Raw genomic sequence first — 21,768 nt, 5'->3', positions numbered from 1 at the left:
CTAAGCAGCAAGCGTTAAGCAGCTAATAAGCAAGCAAAGCGGTAGTGAATTCGAAGCACCAGCCAGAGAAGCGCGTAGCGAATTTCCGAAAAACTTGTGTGTCGTTGCCGAGTCGCGAACAGAGAGAGCCTTCCAGGAATCGCGATCGGTTTTCCTGGAAGGAAGAGCCTCCCTCTTCCATCGATCTCGAATCGATGGAAGGGGCCATGATCGCTGCTCCACATGAGCAAGCGCGTTGTCGCCAACTGCCTAATTAATGCTCATCACTACGAGATGGCGTTGACATGTCGATTCCGTGAACATTTCCCGCCCGCTATTCATCGTCCCGATGAAGAAGTACAACAGACGGCACTTGTTGATTGAACGGCTGGATTGGTCGGTGGCTCCGCTTCGCTCATGTGGAGGCGTCAGGCAATCGCAGTTGTACGTGCAGAGAGTGATCTATTGCGCAGTGGACGGTTCCAGTACAAACGGTAAGAAGACGAGTTTACAAATAGGTCGTGTAAATTCAGAAAGAGCAGTTTTAAGTGTTACGACGCGTGTCAACCCATCTGCGCCGGCATGAAGCTTGGTGACTCTCGCCAGTGGCCATCGAGCAGGAGACGATAGTTCCGACTTGATGAGGCACAAGTCGCCGACGCGGGGCTGCGAGTGCTGGTGAGTCCACTTGTTACGAGCCTGTAGTGATTGCAAATATTCCGTGGCCCACCGCTTCCAAAACTGCATCCTCATCTGCTGCAGGAGATGCTACCTTGAAAGTCGGTAGGCGGGGACGTCGTCGGTGATGGGATCGGGCAAACTCAGCAAGGCGTCTCCAATCCAAAAATGGCCTGGCGTCAGTACTGTCAGGTCCTCTGGGTCGTCGCTCATAGCTTGCAGTGGCCTTGAATTCAGACAGGCCTCGATTTGGTGAAGCAGCGTCGACATCTCCTCGGAGGTAAGGTGTTGTTCTCCTATCACCCTCCTTAGGTGATGCTTAGTCGATTTAACAGCTGCTTCCCATAGACCTCCGAAGTGTGGGGCAGCGGGGGGGGGGGGGGGGTTGAATCGCCACTGGATACCGTCCTTCAAGAGGGTAGAGTGGATGCGGTCATGTCCAGAGGTAAGGTGGCCTAGAATATCCCGAAGCTCTCGGGCAGCTCCCACGAAGTTGGTTCCCCTGTCGCTCTGGATGGTAGCACAGAGTCCTCGCCGTGAAGTGAAACGCCGCAGAGCGGCAATGAAGGCTTCTGTGCTGCAATCTGAAACCAGCTCCAGGTGAACCGCGCGAGTGCCTAAACATATAAATAACGCCACATAGCCTTTGTGGGTGCGTTGACCCCTGCCTCTTGACCTTAGCAAGGTCAGCGGTCCGGCATAGTCCACGCCGACATGTAGAAAAGACCGTGCTGGTGTCACGCGGACTGCTGGTAGATCCCCCATTAAGTGTTGACCTGTTGTAGAGCGCCAGCGGATGCAAGTTGTGCAGCGGTGGATGATGACCTTGACCCGCTGTCGTCCTTGGGGATTCCAGTACCTCTGGCGTATGAGGGATAAGGTAAGTTGTGTCCCTCCGTGGAGTGATCGTTGATGCGCCTCGATCACAAACAACTCTGTCAGGCGGCTGTCTCTGGGAAGTAGCACCTGATGTTGTGCGTCCAGTGGCAGAGCAGAATGACGTAGTCGACCACTCACACGCAGGAGGCCTTGGTCATCCACGTAGGGGTTGAGTCGCAGCAGCCTGCTGAATTTCGGTAAGAAACTCCTGTCGCTGCACGAGGTGAAGCCAGTGCCTACGTGCCGCTTCGACCTCCGCTGGTAGCAAGGCCGGCACTCGGGTAGCAATCTGAGTCCTTGGCAGCCACCGCAAGCACCAGGCGGTGGTTCTAAGGACAAGATGTATCGATGAAAAACGGTTTAAAAATATCTCGCCCTTTGTAGTTTCACCCGACGTCACGGTAGAAGATGTCCGGGCCTCGAAATCAGTCGTTGGCAGCGGAGACTGATTCCCGCTCTTCCATCCTGCAGACGTGGTCAACCAGTCCGGTCCAGTCCACCAGAGAGCAAATTCGGGTAGCTCGCTGGGTGGTAAACCTCGGGATGCGCAGTCAGCCGGGTTGTCCTGGCTGGAGACATGGTGCCATTGAGCATCCGGGAGTGTTCGCTGTATTTCCGATACTCTATTGGCAACGTATGTCTTCCAGCGGGCCGGATGTCTTTGGATCCAAGCGAGCGTGATGGTGGAGTCGCTCCAGAGATGCACGGCTGTTCCACTCAAGCCCAGGCTCTCGTAAGTGCATGCCACTAGCTTGGTTAGTAAGGCGGCAGCACACAGCTCCAGTCTTAGTAGTGATATCCTTTTCAATGGTACCACCTTGGTTTTTGCAGTGATCAGCTGGGTGCGGACGTTACCAGCCTTGTCGACGACTCGAAGATACACCGCTGCAGCATAGGCACGTTCTGAGGCATCGGCAAACCCGTGGAGCTCCTGATAGGTAGTTTTCGTTTTGGACGGTAAGTGTCTCATTCTGAGCCCTTAGTTCGTCGATCTCTTTGCGGAGGGCCTGTAATGTTTCTGCAAGCTGGTGATGATTTCCGTGGATGAGGGAGGTGAGTGACTCCATGGATGAGAATAGGTTTCCTTGGGCATTTGATGTTGAAGGTATCTGTGTTTTGGAGTGAGACGAGAGAGCTCCTTTTATCACTTTTTGGGATTTTTGGTTGTGGGTTCAAGTCTTACCAAATGCACGTACACTACTGCAGTTCTCCTCACCGATTCTAACCTTAGTAACGGGACAGGCGGGTTGCTCGCAGCTAGGCGCTAAAAGCGGCTCCTTGCGCACCCCTGTCCTAAAGTATTGCAGATAAAATTTTTTTTTTACATGGAATTGCATGGTTCGAGAGGGCCAATTTATTTATTAGCGCAGACGGATTTTTTCTAAGAGATCAGTTGATAGTGCGTTTCAAGGCAAATTCAATAAGCTTTAATGTATACACTTTATTTCCACAGGTTTTTGAGATAATACGCTTGCAAATTTACTGATTTTCACTAGAAGAAAACCCGCTGGAATAGCAAGCACCGGGGGCGGTCTTGCTGGCGCCACGGGTGGCATTGCCTGTTGAAGCAAATACCTACCTGCCAAAGTTAATACCCACCGTTAATGTTTCAAAACGTTATGAAATTTACTTAGAGTTTGTACGCAAAGAGAAGTAGGAAAATATGACTCAGTTTTCAACTTCAATAGTCTTTTAGTTCGCAGTTGCTTCTACGCTCGGATGGCCGGTTTTTTTTGGGAGGGATGCAAGTTCGATTGGTTAGGGTTAGGAGGTGTGAAAGTTGCTAAACCAGATTGTGTTAGGACCAATCGGATTTGCATCCCTCTCTTGAAGAAGCCCTCTTCACGGCAATACCTCCTCCCCAATGCCCACCTGGCGAAATGCTCTGGCCGATCAGACTGATTAATTTTGGTTAGATTAGGACCAATCGGACTACAAGCCCACCTTTTCTCGCATGAAATACGTCAACGCGTGCTTTTGTTTTGAAATTCGAGCGCGTGCTTATACTCGAGAGATAAGGGATCTCTCTTTAATTTGAAGGAAAGACGAAGCAGGCGGGACTACGAGCAGTCAGCGAGTTACCCCCTCTCTTCATGTGTCTCTCCACGAGGCATATTTAAAATTAATCAGGCTGATGGGCCAAAGCATTTTGCCAGGGCCGCGGTTTATTACCGTATTGTCCCGCGAGTCGGCGATAGAAAACGGTTTCCTACAGTTTTGGGTAATTTATGCTTTAATTGGTTCCGCCTCGTAGCAGACGTGAACTCAGGGTTTAGAGGAAAAAACAGGAATGGCATGCATTTTCTTCTTTACAGCCACTCGAAGATTTTTTGTTTCTCTCCTCTTCGGACCCTTTGGAACCGAAACACGTGGTGTCTGCTGTCTATCTCAAAGCAATCGGTATATTGGCAGTAAAAGGAAGATGCGCGGGCTTTTGTAAAAGTGCACGACGGTTCGTTCGTTGCACTTCTGCGAAGCACTTGTGTTTCGAAAATGTGCTGGCTTCTTTTTACCTAAGGCCTGTTATTTTGGTGGGAGTTAACTCATAATGGAACGAGAGAAGCTACTTGGGGTAGAGGAAGCTCCTTGGAAAAAATCCTGTCAGTCAGTTGGCAATCGCATCAGAGAAATGTTTTCTACACAAGAGTATTACGCGATGTTCTGGGTTTATGTCCAGTACAACGGAGACGAAAGTACTGCTGTACGAGCATTTGCACGGCTGTATGCACGGCTCCGGACGCCAAGTGAAAATTCATTTCCACCAATTTTTATAACGTAAGGACAACGAGTTTCATGAAAAATAAATGAAGTGATCAGTGTTAGTAGCCGTGCAGTGAAGTGAATATTCGCTACATTAACCCGAATGCACTTGACGTTGCGACCCTTTACTTTGGGTGCGGTCGTATTTACCTGCGATGAGCTGAGCACTGGGCGCTACCCTGCCATAAATATTTTCGTTCACCGATGGCCAGCATCGGTACAGTGACCTAGTGACACAAGTTTTCAAAATGGAAGGGAAGTAAGGGAAGGAATGTCCGAAAGGGTGAGTTTTATTTAATTTATTCGTCATTATTAAGGGTAAAAATAAATTCTTTCCGATTTTTGAGTATAATAACAGTTTGATCTAAAAAATATGAAAACAACTCAATCATCGAAATAATTTCCATTATTGGTAATTACCTTTTGCCATTTGTCTGGCAGCTTACGAATAGCACCGCGATAGAAATTCGGTGGCTTTGTACTGATTATGTAAATCCAGTCGAAAAGAATTTCTTCACACACCTAATATTATTTTTTATATTTCTCCGAGTTTCTTGTACGTAAATTTTTCTTCGGGCTTTTTAAAGAGACATATTTATTATCAGCAACAGCGTAGGCTGTTATTAAATAACGGAGTTTTACCGCAATAACAAACTACGATCACTTATCGTACATTTTCGGTTACATTACTTTTTCGTTTATGGGTTATTTGAAAACGAAATTTATGTATTTCTTGGACTCTCACTTCAAATAATTATTATTTTCGATTCTTCTAAAAAAACCTGTATATTCGTCTTTTTACGTTTGACATGATTTACCTTGACTTATCGTTTATTCGTTATTCACTTTAAATGACAAACAACAGATAACGAAAAGTTAGATTTTCAGTGCTACCTATATCTTTTTCATTTGTTATTTTACGCGGTTTCCTTCAATACACGCCAACTTGCTTGTTCGTAGTACAAACGCAACCGCCTACCGCGTAGCTGTAACGCCCAAGAAGAACCATAAAGTACATATCCTGTCAAGATCTAGGTCAGCAACGCAACATAAAGGAACCACGTGCATTGTCAAGAAACTATAGCAACTAGGAAGAACCACGCACGTGTTCAATAGAATCCTGCACGTGTTCAGGAAGTCATAAACCCTTCAACTTAGGAAGAACCACGCACCACGCATGTGTCCTAAACTAGGTCACCCTCCACTCATGTAGTATAAAAGAGCCATGCGCCACCCAATAAACGTTCAGTCTTGTTTCTACCATATCCGACCTCGTGGCGCTGTTAGTTCTTGTACCTAACCCTTGCCTATGCGGAGCTCGTTATTCAATACTCGAACTTAGCGTTTATAATTATTAACAATTCCTACGAGTTTAGCGGAACTTATCATTCCGAACCACTTTGGTATTTCCGCACAAGTCACTGGAACTCATTAATAACAAATAGACTCAATGGTCATACACTGACCTTGGTCTTTGTACTATTATAAATATCTTGACGATTGCTCTACGTGACATAGCCAACGCTACCGCGGAAGCTCGAGCGGAAGCCTCGCGTTCTGATTGGTCGAATTTTGTTTGTTAATATCTCGCTAACGAAGCTTCGGACAATATTTTCGCTAAAGAAAAAGTTGTTTGCAATCACTCCACGAATCACCCCTTTCAAGGATCGGAAACATTTTTGTTACACCCTGTATACATCGACCAAGCCTTTAAGTCAATAATCTGTTATATCGACCGAGTATCTGAATCTATGATTTATATATCGACTAAGTGTTGAATTCTATGTATATTATATTATTGTTGTAATAGCAATAAGCTGTTTCGTCCAAGTAAATCTGTACATATTAAAAAGAATTCTTAATTTTGAATTTCAATTCTTTATCGCACGTCACACGAACCATCTCGCAATCCACGGGTAAGCCGCTCTATTAAGGTCTGCGCACACATATCAGTTCCGTGTCAGTTCCGTATCCGTACACTGTCCGTTCCGTGTCCGTGCGGTGTCCCTAATTTCACTAACAACTTTCTAGGAGGCCTGCTCTGACCCGGTCAGTCCCAATTCAGCCGTTTCTGCATGCCTGTTGTACAGTAGAGATGTTCGAGTACTCGGAAAAAGCAAGCCGAGTCTGACTCGGCTCGAAGAACCGGACCGAGCCGAGTACTCGAAAAAGGCGGCTCGAAAGAACCGAGCAGTCTGGATATGTCGAATAGTTTGAAGCTTGATTGTTTCGAGTATTTCAGAATACATGTTTATCTACTGGATAATGGTTCGTAATAATGTGAGTAATTAAAATGTAAACTGCAAATGAAAATATTCTTTAACTATTGAAAATAATTTTTCGCATATGTATGATTTAATAATGTTTCTTCTTGCGCTTTCCTTTATTTTTCTTTCTTTTTTGCCTTTTCCGTATGGATTATATTTCTGTCAAGTCAATGTTAACAAAGACGGTTACCCGTTAAAAAAATGAATAATTATAGATAAATAAAGAATTCAAAGATTCAAAATTAAGATTATGAGTTTTCCATGTGTGTCTAGATGAAATCTGAATGTTTGCAAAATATGACATCTCTACGGCGTGTAGTTTAGAAACAAAGCGAGGTGGCAATTCATGATGTGTCAAAGTTTTTATTGGGCATTGCTCACTACTGATGACGCTGCAGAATTCGACGACCTGGAAGACTTCAAGGATGAAATGATTGAATTGTTTAAAAAAATTAATCTCCACACCTTTCCGTAGAGAAATAGTTACTATTATTAATTCCCTGCCTTAAGTTACTTATTATTTTCATATCCAGTTAATATTTTGATTAAAGTTTGATTATGAATGAAAAAGAAAGAAAAAAGCAAAAAAGAAAGAAAAATAAAGGAGAACATAGGAAGAAATATTATTAAATCATACATACGCGAAAAATTATTTTCAATAGTTGAAAATAATATTTCCACATTATTAACCCGCCGGCAGGCGCGCGCGTGTACCCAGTAGAGCTGTACGAGTACTTGAATATTCGGGTAGCTTGAAATCCGAACCAATCCGGGACTCGGTTTCCAAGCCGAGCCGGGTACCCGAAAGAACCGAGCGGCTCGGACAGAACCAAGTACTTGAATTTTTTTCAAGCGGCCCGAAAGAAACCGGGCGGATTGGATGGAACCGAGCGGATTGAATTTTTCCAAGCGGCCCGAAAGAAACCGGGCGGATTGGATGGAACCGAGCGGATTGAATTTTTCCAAGCGGCCCGAAAGAAACCGGGCGGCTTGGAGAGTAAGCGGGCGGGCTCTAAGAAACCGGGTGGCTTGGAAAGAAACGAACGGTCCGAATGAAGGTCGAGCCGACCGCTCGTTTCTTTCCAAGCCACCCGGTTTGTTTCGGGCCGCTTGGAAAAATTCAATCCTCTTCGTTCTATCCAATCCGCCCGGTTTCTTTCGGGCTGCTTGGAAAACATCAAATACTTGGTTCTATCCGAGCCGCTCGGTTTCATCCAATCCGCCCGGTTCTTTCGGACCGCTTGAAAAACATTCAAGTACTTGGTTCTATCCGAGTCGCTCGGTTCTTTCGGGTACCTGGCTCGGCTTGGAAACCGAGACCCGGATTGGTTCGGATTTCAAGCTACCCGAATATTCAAGTACTCGTACAGCTCTACCCACTAGTGCAACGATGCGCCACGCACGACGTTTTCGTCCACTTGAAAGGGTCGAATTTATGAGGCCGCGTGCACGAAATTGGCCGACGCTCTGCCAGGCGCGCACGCGGATCCCTGGCGCGCACGTCGAAAACAGTGAAATTTCCGCTGTGGAAATACTAGCCTCTTTTCTACATCTTGCTTTCTTTATCTACGTAAAGCTAACGCCGGCGGTTGGGTCAGTAGCCAAAACAACGCCTTCACACTTCATACTACTTGAGATGTTTGAATGAGTTTACTACGTCGCGATCACCGATTGCTAGAAACTGTGTTTGAATTGAAGTAAAGAAAGTTCTCTGCCGTGGCTTCCCTTCCACACTTCCGCCATCACTTTTAATATCGCTCAGTCATTCGCTACTTCGGCGTCCTGTTTGTCTTTTTTTCTCACACGATATGAGATTGAGGGTAGTTACCATTGCGACCAATACTGAAAATACGAACGCCCTTTGTATAGATAGTATGAAAAAAGGTGGGCCATAGGGAGGGGATTCGGTATATCATGACCAATTGGACCAGCATTACTCCCAGACGCCAATTTTCTACCCTTGCACAGGAAATACACGTGTATCATTTCCTCTGATTAATTCGCATTTCTGAAATGGATACGCAAGTATGGCCTGGTGTGCGTACTGAAAGTCCCGAAATACCTGGCTTATGGAGGATGTCATATTGTCTCTATTGCATACTGAAACATCTGTTTTTAAGTAGTTACCTACATTTAGTTTATCTGAAGATTCTAAAAATGTTTTATGACTTAAAAAATGATTAAAATTTGACGTCCGTACATCCACAAATGTCGAGATATTTCCCTGGTAATACAATGGGAAACGAAATTACAATTAACCCCTTGGCCTACAACATCGAGTGAGACTCGTGGTTTCTCGATCAGGCCAAAGATGGAAAGCACGAGAGAGACTCGTTGCACGTCAATTGGGCCAAAGATGGAAAGCAGTAGCGAGACTCGAGGTACGTCGATCGGACGAAACGTAAACACCAAGGGTCAGGCTCGAGGTTAGTAGATACTGCGACTCAACTTTTCGCCGATGTCTTTTCATCTCAGTTATTCCTGGCCGCATACACATGTATTTACTTTGTTGCAACTGCGTAACGGGGCTAAGACGTGTGCGATTGACAACTTCGGACGCTGAGCCGAACCGTGAAATGGCTGGACGCGTGGCTCACCGCTGATGCTGATTTGAATTTAAACGGCATGCCAAGGGGTTAAGACATTCACTGTTCTGGTGGTCACCAGCGGCCAACGCTTTGACAGTAAGTAGGTACATAATGTCAATACGAGTAATCGCAAATAGTAAATGCACCATTGCGCTATTAAATAGTTTACTTTTTGAGACGTATGAACTTTTTAAAACATAGAAGTCACGAAAAAATGATATTTTTCACACCTACGATTTTCTTGCAGGATGAATCAAAGCAATAACTTAATTGTTTATGAGAAATAGAATAATTTGAAACTGATCAAGATGGACAACTACAATTCAGTGTCACATATCAGCATATATATAGTGTATTACAATTATGCAATATCTAGAAACAAGTATACCTATCGCAGGAGCATAATTGTTGCTATTTACGCTTTTGACGCGCGCGTCGTCGTAAAAGTTGACCCTTTCAAGTGCTCCAAATCGCCCGTAAATCTGAGCCGTGCGCGGCGCGCAGTTGCACCAGTGGGAACGTCTTTCTGCAACAAATCAGCCTTGCGCGTCGAAAAAAACGTGCGCGGCGCGCCGTTGCACTAGTTGGACCCGGCCTTTATACAAAAGTAAGAGTAGACTGTGAGGTCAAGTAAATTCATTACTTTGTGTGTCGCTCGTTTCGGACTCTTCCTTCCATGGAACACAGCTGTTTCTTAGCGGAGTTACGCATTAAGGATGCGAGGACCGATTTAATCGGGACCATGGCCTCTTATTAAATGGAACGGACGGATTAAGCGTAAATTTGAAATTCAAGGAAGCGTAGTCCAGATTCTTCCGATAACAGTTTCATGGTTACTGCTGAATGTGGGAGCGATACAGTCAGTTTGAGAAGCTTTTGTTAAAATTATAATTAGACGCAATTTACATATGCAAGTATTGGATCTGATGGCCCTAGAGATTAACATTTTTTTTTTATTTTAAGTATTTCGAACCTTAGGGCTTACATCTACATTACAACGGGAGTAGTGCGTAAGGTTAATGTATTATTATATTAAAGATAATATAAAATGAAACATTTATTCACTATTTTATTGTAGTTATCGTGAATTGTTTGAACAACATTATAATCTCTATGGAATTTACAATATATTTTATTTACAATGTCTTAAGACAAGTAGACTTGTTGAATATGTTATGCAGACTGTGTGCTTTTATAGAATTACGCACAAAAGACATATTTAAAATTTAATTAAAATGTCTTATTTTGTAGGTATTATCAAGAAACTAGAAGTTAATAACAATGTAAGATGAGAATTCCACATTTTATTTCTAATGAACGGGAGTAACATAAGAATAAAAAATTATTGATTTGAAAATTAACATTACATTTAAAAAAAAAAAATTTAAAGAATCACTACATAGTCAAATCAAGAATAACTAATTTATCCTTTTACATTTTCCATCATTTTATACACTTCTATCTTCAATTATTTGATCGCATTTAGCCGTTAAAACACTTTTACATTTTATTTCATCAATAATATACACGAAATGGGACACTTTTATTCTACAAATTTTATTATTATTCTCATTCCCAACGATATTGAATAATTTTCAATCTTTCAGTATTCATTCACGTATGTATTACGCTACTATAGAAACAGTTTCTCTGATAAAATTTGAGCATCTACAGTTGCACTTTCCATATTAAAATCAAACTTTTATCCCAATCCCGTGTATATACCTGATTCATTACAGAAACCCCAGACAATAATATTGAATCTACCAAGTTTCATCTACAAACGATTTTGAACAAATTTTTTCCCATTCACTTCTTGCAGTTAGAAATGGACGTTCACAATGCTCAGACTACCATTTATACTGTTATGTCGTTCCATAATTAATAAATAGTACAAATATTGACACCTATGCACAAATAGTTACCATGTTCAGTGCCGTTAATACGAATCAACATTAAGCGGCACAGCATTCTACCAGTGGGGATTGCACACTTCAATTACAGACACGTGTGTCGTTTCAGCGTGGAATGTCTCTCGTCAAATGATCTAATTACGCGGTTGATGAATTAAGACCGGCCTACAACCAATCACGGCGGAGGTTAACGGGTTAATTTAAATTTATCGGCTAGTTTTCTGGTTTTTATTAACACACAAGGAGTTTGCTTCCCAAGGGGAGGAAACGAGCCCTGTTCAGCGCACCAGAATGCTTTCCGGTGGCGGTGAGGCGTTTCCGTTGCGATATAGGAATTATGTAGATAAGAAAATATTTAAATTAAGAATCGAAGAAAAATATTTTATCTTTATTAGTTGTTTGAAGATTCGAATAATGTGAAGTATCTTTATTCGGCGAACAATGAACAACATTTTTTTTAATTTTGATTTATTTATATTGTTTGCCTGGATAAATGCTCATTGAGGGGGTGTTCCACTGTGACAGATTCGAAAAATGTTTTCTTTTCACTTTTCGAAATTAAATATCTTTAAGAATCAACTATGTAAGTTTAGAGTCCTTCTTTCGACTATTTCGGCTGTTATAGCCAACTTTAATAGGAAAGACGGAGCTGTGCGTGCGGCACTGCATCCGCCTCGCCGGCGGACGGATCCCCATTGTTGCGACTGCATATTCCCTCCAATTGGAGTAAAGGCAGGTAATATGGAACATCGTAAAATTTCGATAAAGAAATAACGAACTCTTCAGGCACTCGTGTTTACTAGATCCCTAGACACAATAGACGATGATGCTGACAATTGAGCATCAGTCGAGCATCCATCATTGAAAGAGAAACGTTTATATTTTTCGTGGGGTGTAAAAGTTTCTGAAAAGTGCATCAAACAGTTAAATATTGTAGTGAAGGTATGTTACAAAGTATTATTTTGATATAATTCATCATTAAATATGTGTGTTCTTGATTATTCAACAATAGTTTACCAATAAATGGACTTTCCTCTTAGTATAATTCTTAATTTCTTGTCGGAACATGTGTGTACGTAATATGGAACATACCGTGTAACATAGATGAAGTTGATAATCACGATGACAACGATGATACGGAATGCTTATTTTGCGATGGTAATTATAAAAATAATGATGTTACGTATGTGGAATTTCCCATTCGCCGCTCTCAAGAATTTTTCGAGCTCGCGTCTGCGAAGGGAAAACGCCCTAAAATCCTTTCGCTTATCACAAACCACTAAGAGGAGTCATGATCTCGACCATTTGGATCACGACCATGGGAACGGGCGTGACGCGACGACGACCCATACGGATTTCCTTACATGGAGATTTCTAACGAATCCCCACTCATTTTGGGACTATATAAACACTTTAGTTTCAACCCTCTTTGGTTCAAAGCAGTGAAGTCACGCGCAGAGTCACGTCGTGTCACGCTCGTACAGAGTTGGTTAGATTCAGTAGGATCGGGCTCGAGTCGCCTTACGAAACAATAGTTAACCTCACAGAATCCGCTAGTACAGTTATATTCTGGGTTACGATTGAAGTAACCATTCTTACGCCCCGCATCGCCAGTGCGTTAACACCGTGCAAATATTGGTAACTACATTATTTAATCACTAATCGCGACACTTACATCTGTATAAAAATTGATTATTGAATATACTAATGGTGTTCACTTGTAAATCGAGTAGATTCGTTAACCCATCTTTTACCCAGCGATCCTTATAATATTAGTAGCACTCACCCACTGATACAACTTTACCGCTCGAGTTGTATCAAACGTAAATTAAGAGTTACGAGGCATTACTAACATTTCCCGCGACTCCCTGATCTAGCATCAGGTTCGTTCGCAACCTTATCCAAAACAACGAATCTTTACCAACCCAGTGGCTCCCCGATTTCGCATCGGGTTCGTCCACGTTTTAACCCCCCTACGGCTCCCTGATTTCGCGTCAGGTTCGTCCGTATCCAACAGCTCCCTGATTTCGCATCAGGTTCGTCTGTAAATCTACCAACTTCCGAACAGCTCCCTGGTTTCGTACCAGGTTCGTCTGTGAATAATCCAACCTCCTAACAGCTCCTCGACTTCGCGTCGAGTTCGTCTGTGAATTTCATCCTAGTGACTCCCCAATTTCGCATCGGGACCGTTCACGACGTCTCACTCTCCTGCGGCTCCCTGACTAACAATCAGGTTCGTCCTCGCTGTCAATAATCCTAGCGGCTCCCTGATTTCGCATCAGGTTTGTCCGCGCATCTAACTAACAAATTCATAAACCGTATTCCTTGGGAAATACCCCTCTCGCCGGCCTCTCGCGTTGCCGCAGCCCCGGCTCGTAACAATGACAATGAAAATTAGACCCAATGTATTCGCCGCTTTCAGTGGACACACGAAGAATGTGGGGCTTCCGACGTATTATTCACGTGCCCAACGTGTAGGAGACACAGAAAGCAGGAATAAATTCCAAAAATGATGTATATATATTTATTTGTATCTTCTACTTAATAAATCTTCATTTTTAGTAAAAAAAAAGGAAAGATTTTTTAGTTTTCTTTACAAATTACGTAGGTTTTCCATATTAGAAACCATTTTTTCGAACGGCCGATTTTCAATCTTTTCAGTTTTTTTACTATAATTACAAAACAATTGGATTTTTTACATTTCATTACGTTAATATGATTATGCATTAGTTCCTTCGTCCCCTCATGTCAGTTTTATTAAAAAAAAAATTCCACTACTTTTGACAAGCTTTTGAAATCAGATATTCCATATTACCTGCCTTTACCCTATACCTGATCCTATTGTGTGTGACACTTTCTGTTAATTGTTCCTTTACCTGAATGCGATCCCTTCCTAGCAACTGCTCATAAATTAAAACCCCGTTTGCAAATATGGGTCATAGACGAATCTCCGTAGAGGGCACACCTGGAAAAATGAAGCGGAAAACATCAAGATCAAGTTCTGAGTGACCAAGTTATCCTGCTAAAAATAGGAAATTTCGTGGCAAGTAATTGGGCGAGTACATCGGCAGAAAAACTGCAGCGTAGCAACGACATAAATATTGACGTTCCCGTTGATATGACGACGATCTATTGTTTCATACAATTATTAAATTAATTTGCTATTTTGTTCTTTGTAACAATTAATTAAGTGCAAAGATTGTGGCAGTAATATACAATTTGCAAAATATGGCGTACGTGGTTTAAGTTTCAAGGTACGTGTGAAGTGCTCCTGTAATGAAACTTTCATTACTTCTTGCCCGATAATAAGGCCGCCATACACGCTCCTTCTTGCCGTTCGATTTCCTTATACAGTCCAAAGTTGTAATGCACGACGGAGCGTGTGTGTCCACAAATCGGCCGACTTAGTATGTGCGTACTGTCAGTTGCCTGGCTTGAACGCAATCACCACGAGGTTGGTTTTTTTTTGAGTTTCCGATTTGCCGCATGACCGAATATAAATTGGGTTCTTCCATTGAGTATTCCTGGACGGCCCACAGTAGGCCGGAAACCCGCTTTTTGTGGCCAAAAGTCAAAACACTGTCATATCGAGTTTTTCCATAGAAATATAGTTAATGTAATATAAATAAAATATAAACAAAAATAAAAATATATAACGAGACGAAGCTATATAAACAAGATCATCTAAGCTTTTATATAAAATAAGTCCGACGTCCAACCCTTTTAAACATTTTTTAAAAACCTACTCAAAATTTGAATTGTAATAAATCTTGCACTGTTTATGCGTGGATTAAAAAAATGCTTACAACAGGATTGAATACTTGAAATACACCTGCTGACATGTCTAAAACCTTCTGAGGTGGGAGACGTGAGGGTGGTAATAAATTACACTTCTTAATAAACTCAACAAAGAAATATGATTTATTTTAACACCAAAAACTACTTTGGAGAAAATATCGAGCGGACGAACAAACAACCGCTCTACACGAGTCCTTCTAACCGAATGCCGAACGGTCGCGTTCCTTCCAGAATCGCAGGAAACGCGTACCGCGTGCACAAATTTTGTGGAAACCCCGGGCCCTGAGAACAAGGGAGGTTTCGTCGCCAGGTAAATCCAACAGTCACGAAACCTTCAGTTGAACTTTATGACCTTACCTGGTCGCCTTCTACTCCGCTCGAAAATTCGATGTTACGCACGCTACACTTCATTTAAACCTCTATTGTGATATTCTGTAATGCTTAACATTAATGTTTAATTTCACTTCGAACTTTACGATTTTGTCTTCAGAAAGTTGTAGCTGATCACAAAATTATCTGAAATTATCTGGTAGCCTCATGGTCACCTTCAGAAGGGTCGCTGGTTAACGCGCCCGCACGTGCAACGCAGATATGGTCTCTTTGCGCTTTCGCGCCGTCCTACGCAGGCAGGTAGGAAATATCTTGCCGCCAAAAATCCGGCCACAACGATTCCCGCCAAATCTAGCCCCTTTCCCGGAAAAGGCGCGCCAAGGGCGCAGGGAATAGGTGGCGCGATTTGTGCTAGGGAAATTACCCGATTGGTTGACACCGACTATGTCAGGGGGTGGAAACTCCAGCAAAACTTTAGGATCAGTATTTGCGCGCCCTCTAAGCTATGAAAGATTCTGTTTGAACTAAAATTCAATATGGCGGCTCAAGCCGGAAAAATTAAATACACTCAGAATCTGCGTACTGTAATATGTAGAATAAGAAATACATTTGTTGAAACGTTAAGAAGATTTGGATAATGCTAATAAATATATCTCTTACCCTACATTTTGTATAAGACACTTAATTGTAAAAAATGCAAGTAGAGGTAAGGATTAGTGAGTGGTTCAGATTTTTCTTTGAAAAATGTTCCTTGTATTCAGTTTAACAGTTTGCTTTAATGCTAGAGCAGGGGTGCACGCTAAGTCTGCCCTAGGGCAGTCGGTGAGCCCTCGAGCTCGACCGTGGTATGCTCACCCCCACTCCTCGGTATAATGTCTCGTGGTGGGGAACTCTATGACTCCAAAGGCCGTATGCCTGTTACAACTACAAGCATATTCGCGATAGATATACAAGACCAAACGAAAACGTACAGAATTTTATATTATATTCAGAAAGTTAATTTTAACAAATTCGCATACGTAAATTTGAGTATTTGCATTTGAAGATATCTAATAACATATATGTGATATATACATATACAGTGGGCCACAAAAGTATTCGAATACTTATAAAGTTGGAAAAGTAACGACTGAATATGAAGAACGGTATTCTAATCATGTAGAAGAGTGTGCCGTAAATCATGTCGGTAGTGCTGGAATAATGGAGGTTGACGGAGTGTTAGAAATTTTGAGAGGTCTGTGGAGAAATATGGACTGAAATACGCGTATTATATCGGAGATGGTAATACAAAAACATTCAAGGCTCTTCTTGATAAAAAAACCTACGGCGACGATTTGATTGTAAAGAAGACAGAATGCGTTTTACATGTGAAGAAACGTAGGTATGTACCAAAGAAACATAGAAGCAAAAAAACGGCTGACTAAACTATGAGAAAAACTAATCGATTCTCGAAATAATCGTGAACATACAGACAGAAGAACGTCCGTTTATAATACTGGCGGTTAGTAGAATTTATGAAAAGAAAAGTGGTGTTAAGGAGCGATTGGCATAAATTGTAACAATACTGATAGCGGCAACAGTGAAAGCCTCAAAAACATTATTTGGATGAGAAGTGCAACTGAAAAGCCTGCTTGTGAGTGTATGTCAACGCTCATAAACAGCTAACGATGTGACTGTGTCCGTCAAGGCGTCAAGCATCTCCGTCAGGCTTGCCAGGAATATATATGTACTATGTATATACGGACCACGAACGCGGTCTGGAGCGGTGGAGGGGGAATCCTCGTATATATAGAGTTATACATACTAATTCGACTTCCCCCACCCCGTTGCTACTCCCGCGCCACGTGGTCGGTACTCCTGGCAACCGTGATCCCCACCACTTTACGGGGAACCGTACGAGCATCTCTTGCGCACACCGCGGTGAACGCCATGTAAGATTTATCTGCCTCGCTTCACTATTTCGCTTATTACTCAGTCCCATTTAGCAATATCGAGATTGTTAGAAGTTACTTCAGGGGGACTGAAAATTAATACCACACTATAAACATAAATATGGTTTATTATATAATCAGCACACAGTGTATCCACGTATAAGTGTAATTTGGTTAAATATAAAGGTATACAAGAAAAGAATTAACTTGAGAAGCCAGGGCACAATATGCACAGTCTGGTCACATTTTTAAGACTGACTATGGTCGTCACTTTACGTTCCAGTCAAGACACTTCGCCCCCCTTTTTCAAAATAGAGGAAACGCAGCCCCTTAAGCCTAAAACTCTAACGGTGAGAATCTTTGGTAGGTAGCCTAAAACCTTCGCAAATGTTGTCCTGACTGTAACGTACCGCTACCTACCGCCATAAATTTTTTTGTTAATATTTCATATTAATCATTGTTTTGCCATATTAGTATTAAGGACTTGCGAGCGTTACTATATGTAACGAGAGACAGTGTACTAGCGAACGCGCAACTCATGCGCAGTAGCGCCCATTTCAAACGACGAATTCAGTGCCGCGAACGAACCAAGTGCGCTTGCGTAGACCGCACGCTTAACCGGACGCCGAATAAACCCAGCGCAGTGCGCGACCGGCGGCAACCGGATGCTAGTTCTGATTGGTGCGCGAGTGATTGGCGAGAGCAAAGTCTCGCCAAACCGTATAAATACAGGCGCGCCAGCAACCTAAATACAGACTTGGTTTTGCCAACAAACCGAACAGTAGCCGCTCAGTATATTTTAAATCGACGTCCTTATCCAAACCTTCAAATCCGAAGTCGCTTTAACTAGTCCTTCAACTCCAAATTCCGAAGTCGCTTTAACTAGCCCTTCAACTCTAAATTCCGAAGTCGCTTTAACTAGCCCTTCAAATTCAATTCCGAAGTCGCTTTAACTAGCCCTTCAATCACGTCTCCCAAGCGTGGGCCAGCTGATAGGCACCAGAAGACACTACCAGTTTGAAGGAAGGACGTCAACTCCATAAACTTCCATCCTAGAAAGCGTGGGCAAGCTGATAGGCAACTGGAAGCCAATACACTTACTAGAGAAGGAAACCTCTCGATCTCCCAACTTAAACATTACTCTCCGACCTAGCGTCGCTCCTTGTATTATATTTATATTACCGACCTAGCGTCGAGACTCTTGTTAAATTAGCGATCTAGCATCGTACTACTTAACTAATTAATTAACCATTATATACCGAAATCGTCGAAAACGAATCTTTGCGTTCAGCCCTACCCGCCGAAGGGTCAAATCATATTTCTTATCGACCAAGCGTAATTTTCGGTACTTTAATACCAACCGAAGCGTCAAATCCTATTTCTTATCGACCAAGCGTAATTTTCGTTACTTTAATACTGACCGATATGTCATAACGTCAAAACCCTTTATTTTGAATAATAAATGACTTTTAAATAATAAACGAGATAAGTAAGCTGTAACGTACCGCTACGAACCGCCGTCAATTTTTCCTTATTCTTACCACATTGATTGTTATTCTCTTTATATTAAACTTAAGCCTTTCAGTGTTAACAATAAGTTAGTATACCACGCATGGGAGAGTGCGAACGACGTGCAATCTAGCGGGAAGCGAAAGAACCTAGTGACGCGAACGCATGCGCAGTGCCATTCACTCGACAAGTGAATCGAGTGCGGACCAGGAGCAGATCGAGCGCGCGTGCGCAGAGCGTACGATCAACCGGACGCCGAGTGAACCGCGAGTATGGCGCACAACTGGCGCGAAACGGATGTGAAATCTGATTGGTGCGCGTAATCACGAAACGAGTGATTGGCACGGGCCAAGTACCACCGAGGAGTATAGATATAAGCCTGCTAGCAGAGAGCTACCTCTGAATCGACAGCATACGAGGCAGCTTTCATTAGTTCCTCGCTTCCATCTCAGGCAGCTTTCATTAACTCCTGAGCCACGTGAAATCTACAACTGAGGCAGCTTTAGTTAGCTCCGCAGCTTCTATTTCTGGCAGCTGTAATTAGCTCCAGAGCCACGTGGTATCTACAACTAAGGTAGCTTTAGTTAGCTCCTCAGCTTCCATCGTAGAAAGCGTGGACCAGCTGATAGGCAACAGGAAGCCATTACAACTCCGAGAGAAGGAATCCTCTCAACTTCTCAACTTAACATTCTAAATCAACCAAAGCGTCATTTCTTGTATCATACATTATGCCGACTTCAGATCGAGACTTCATATTCAATTAGCGATTTAGTATCGTGCCTAACCCAGACCTTCTATATTAATTAACACCTCAGTTCTAAACTATTCTTTGCCGAAAGCATTAAAACGATCTTTATGTTCTGTTATACCGACGGAAACGTCAGATTGTATCTCTTATCAACCAAGTGTAATTTTTCGTTAATTAATCTTACGTTGCGTTACACCGACTTAGCGTCGAAACCGAAATCAATCGATATTCTTAAATACCTACCGATACATCGTTACGAAATTACCTTATGTTCTATTATATTAATTTAACGTCATAATTCACACGACTTCGTGTCGTATTCTATGTTCCATTGCGACCTAGTGTCAAAACCTTTGAATAAACTGTTTTGTTATTTAACGTTAAAAGAAGTGTTGTATATAGTCATAGTTAACAAAACTTTGTAAGAATGAAGGAGTGTTGTATATAGTCATAGTTAAGTAGGATAGGCATAAGAATCAACGGTAGCGCCATCGCGAGGCGAGCGTGGCCGTAACGGACTAAAGTGAGTATGGACGTGATGGCGAAGTGCAGGACCACGAATGTACGCCGGCCCGTTACGTTAAGTGTAACTGTTTGAGAATTAAAGCGGTTGAGCACGCTAGATGAATGATAGATTAGAAGCGACAGTGAATAGGTGCACACAACACAATTTTATGCGGTGAAATGTAATGTCATTTTATTAAAATACTTGATGAGTCGCGTTGAGCGTGAGCGATTACAATTGAGATAAGGCTCTATTGCCGTCTCACAGTAATAATATTTATCATACCGATTGAATGCAACGAGTGAGCGAGATACAAAATGTGACCGCGTGGTTGTAGCCACGTGGCGTCCACGCAATTATATTAATTGGCGGCGCGTGAGCGTACACTTGAGCGATTATAGAGTACTGAGCGAAACCGTGAGATTGAAACTGTGATTTGAGATACTTGAGATTGAGAGATGCAAAGATACTTCGGTGATTTCAAGAAACGCGTGAGCAAACCGTTACGAGCAACGAGAAACCAAAGAGAAGTGCCGAAAAATGGTTGATTGCCGGTCGCATGTCTTCTCGATTCTCCTAGAGCGTCAATGCGGCACGCTGATTGGCGTATCGATCGTCGATGATTGGGGATCGCTTATCGATCCGCATCGCTGATTCGTGAATCGATCGTTGATCCACGTCGCTTTCCTGAGCCCGTGAGGTGCTGCGCCGAGAGTGAGTGTGGTGGCTTTGGGAATTAATGCATTCCCAAACAGTAAGTATTGGTGTATACCCGAAGCTGTAAATATATTGTGCTATTATAAACCCTGAGATCTGAGTACATGAAATTCGGTAAGAAACAGCAGACATAACAAGAAGGACTCTCGTTTCGTGAAATGCATTTCTTTAGCGCATGCCACCCGAAGCAATCCCACAATTCCACGGGTAAACCGCTCTACTTGTGGAATCTCCTGTAATTAACGGCAACGTCTCGTTCGAGAACGTTACAAAGCCGAAAACAACGTCTAGAAGCACGCGTTTGAGGCTGATAGGAAATTCCGCCTTTAGCGCTTCGCTGGACATAATTGAATTGCGCGCGAGAAGCATGACCGAATCCACCTTCGGATCATGGGCATCATAGGCGCGATGCAGTCGCGTCCATGACGTCATCCGTGACGTTTTTTACGACACGCTAAATTTCGATAGAGCGAAATTTTTGCCGTCGAATTTTGTAAGACAGTATGTATCCTTATCTGCCATTTTTCCTTTTCACCCTTTTTCACTTATCAAAGGAAAACAACTGAAACACACTTCGGATCACTACAGTATTTCGACAATGTTTCGTTACAATGAGTAACTCACTAAAATAGTAACGGTGGCTGTGTCAGAGACACGGCCGTAACTCTTTAAAACGTAGAATGCGTCACGCGTGCTGTAGAGTTGCTAACGTGGTATGAAAGACAATGAACGAAGACATATTTAATTTTACATAATACAAATTTTTTATTTATTTCAAAATCATTACACAAGTGAGTGAAGCAAGATTTTATTGTATTTACAATGGGCTTATGATACGAGAAGGGAAGAGATCGACACTTATGTTTCTGGCGAAAGTCAAATTGATGGTGGTGTTACCCAGCGTAGTCGGTGGCGTCGGCACGTGGTCTAAATTGAAGTGTTCCTTCATGAATTCTAGCACACGTAGATTAGTCTGTGCGTCGACGTTGAAATCTCTCATGATCACAATCGGCACTTCGGTGTCTGCGCTCACCTCATCAAATAATTTTTTCGTATTTTCCGAGTATTTAATCATAGTACCGAATAGAAACAACTTGAGATCGGAAATGGTGACGCTCGGGTGGATGTAGACACACACGAGTACGGATCTCGATTTCTCATTTACC

General features: G+C 42.6%; 2 long non-coding RNA genes across 3 annotated transcripts; both read left to right on the top strand.

The window, feature by feature from the left end:
* The first annotated feature begins 1,198 nt into the window (after positions 1-1,198).
* Positions 1,199-5,976, top strand: LOC143378564 (uncharacterized). 2 transcript variants are annotated; one of them, XR_013088294.1, is made up of 4 exons: positions 1,199-1,733; positions 1,921-2,269; positions 2,368-4,579; positions 5,257-5,976. It is a non-coding gene; the product is annotated as an uncharacterized LOC143378564 (long non-coding RNA). The 2 variants fall into 2 exon arrangements; XR_013088293.1 differs by having other exon boundaries at positions 2,368-5,976.
* Positions 5,977-11,791: 5,815 nt separating this feature from the next.
* Positions 11,792-13,827, top strand: LOC143378563 (uncharacterized). The gene is made up of 3 exons (XR_013088292.1): positions 11,792-12,006; positions 12,105-12,247; positions 13,487-13,827. It is a non-coding gene; the product is annotated as an uncharacterized LOC143378563 (long non-coding RNA).
* The last annotated feature ends 7,941 nt before the right edge of the window (positions 13,828-21,768 follow it).

This window comes from Andrena cerasifolii, chromosome 2 (assembly GCF_050908995.1).
Source record: "Andrena cerasifolii isolate SP2316 chromosome 2, iyAndCera1_principal, whole genome shotgun sequence".
NCBI classification, from domain to species: Eukaryota; Metazoa; Arthropoda; class Insecta; order Hymenoptera; family Andrenidae; genus Andrena; species Andrena cerasifolii.
Note: the sequence above shows the minus strand (reverse complement) of the source record. Positions and strands in the feature narration are given on the sequence as shown.